We start from the raw sequence: 1952 nt of genomic DNA on the forward strand, positions 1-1952 counted from the left end.
CTCCGAGTGTTTACAAATAAAGCAGACTCGGTTTAGCTTGATTTTCTGTTGGTAAGACATGCTAGGTATCTAACCATGGGCAACGGGTAAAATAATCATGGTATGTCCTTAAGATATATGGAATACATCAAGATATATCATTGTCAAAGCGTGATTGAAAATAAATGGTGACTGAGGTCTAAGAATATCAAAATGAGATCAATGAATCTCATATGATTTTTAACTTAGAATGAAAGCATTAACTTTGCAAATATTGGCGTTATTAAGTATGTTGGTGTACAAAATGCGTTAAATAACTCATTAAAGAAACTTAAATAAATCTTGAATTTAGTTATATGAATTGGGTAATTAATCTTTGTTTAACAAAGGGTTTTTTGCTTTAGGATATACTTCATCTACTAAGAGTTGTCTGGTATGTTGCATGTATATATAGACTGGAAATAGAACATGGTCGGTAACAATCCTTGAATGCACATGAAAACTTGTCATCCAAGGGTTGTTGCAGGGGCAACAACCATACGCTAAGCAACATATGGCGACTTTGGGCATATATATGCCCAAGCAGCCTATTATACATTGCTACATAGTACTTCCAACGTGAAGATTGTTGTGTGCCATACACTGACAAACATATGGTAATGTTGAGTCATGTTGAATGTGGTTTTGAGTGTTGTAAATCTCGTTATCGTTGAACCAAGTTATACTATAAGATGTAAGAATTTATTAGCATTATCTAACAATATCTTTTATATATCTTTTATATTTTCCTTAATAGTTACTTTTATTTGATTGATGCTTGCTTTGATGAGAGTGATCATTTTAAATATTTATTTATTCTTAGATGGTAAAAAAATAGAGTACATATTATAGATTCCCTTCTTTATAACGGCCATTGCACTCGATTTTCGTATTTGTAGGTATATATGTTTGTCTACCATAAGACTATACATGTCCCTTCGGGGAAACCCGATAAAATTGGAATGATACAGAGAAAATTATCATGACCCTTGCGCAAGATACCTTTCTTACTAAAGTTGTCCAAATAGTTTGTAGCTCTAAACTCACTCGAAACTTGCTTAATAAAAGCTAAAAAAAACTTGCTCGAAATTGGGTCATTACAGATTGAGCCAACTCAACCTGGATCCTTTATAAGGCTGATCTTTGCTCTGAGTCTTTACAAACAAAGCAGACTCGGTTTAGCTTGATTTTTATGTTGGTAAGACATGCTAGGTATCTAACCATGGGGAATGGGTAAAATAATCGTGGTATGTCCTTAAGAAATATGGAATGCATCAAGATATATCATTGTCAAAGGGTGACTAAAAATAAATGGAGGTCTAGGAATTTCAAAATGAGATCAATGAATCTCATATGGTTTTTAACTTAGAATGGAGGCATTAACTTTGCAAATATTGGTGTTATTAAGTATGTTGGTGTACAAAATGCGTTAAATAACTCGTTAAAGAAACTTGAATAAATCTTGAATTTAGTTATATGAATTGGGTAATTAATCTTTGTTTAACAAAGGGTTTTTGCTTTAGGATATACTTCATGTATTGAGAGTTGTATGGTATATTGCATGTATATAAAGACCGGAAATAGAACCTGGTTGGTAACAATCCTTCAATGCACATGAAAACCTTGTCATCCGAAGGATTGTTGTAGGGGCAGCGACCATAAGCTGAGCAACATATGGCGACGGTTGGCATATATATGCCCAAAAAGCCTATTCTACATTGCTACATAGTACTTCTAACGTGAAGATTGTTGTGTACCATACACTGACAAACATATGGCAATGTTGAGTCATGTTGAATGTGGTTTTGGGTGTTGTAAATCTTGGTATCGCTGAACCAAGTTATACTATAAGATGTAGAACTTATTAGCATTATCTAACAATATTTAAACATGCTTTTCGAGGATACTAGTAGGAGAAAATTAAGATGGGACGA

The 1952-nt window shown here is 33.5% G+C and overlaps 1 non-coding gene across 1 annotated transcript; it reads left to right on the forward strand.

The window, feature by feature from the left end:
• The first annotated feature begins 950 nt into the window (after positions 1-950).
• LOC143619380 (U6 spliceosomal RNA) lies at positions 951-1048 on the forward strand. The gene has a single exon (XR_013151177.1). It is a non-coding gene; the product is annotated as a U6 spliceosomal RNA (small nuclear RNA).
• Positions 1049-1952: the final 904 nt, after the last annotated feature.

This window comes from Bidens hawaiensis, unplaced genomic scaffold (assembly GCF_021521415.1).
Source record: "Bidens hawaiensis isolate Kalapana, Puna unplaced genomic scaffold, B.hawaiensis_p1.1 tig00002423_1, whole genome shotgun sequence".
NCBI lineage: Eukaryota > Viridiplantae > Streptophyta > Magnoliopsida > Asterales > Asteraceae > Bidens > Bidens hawaiensis.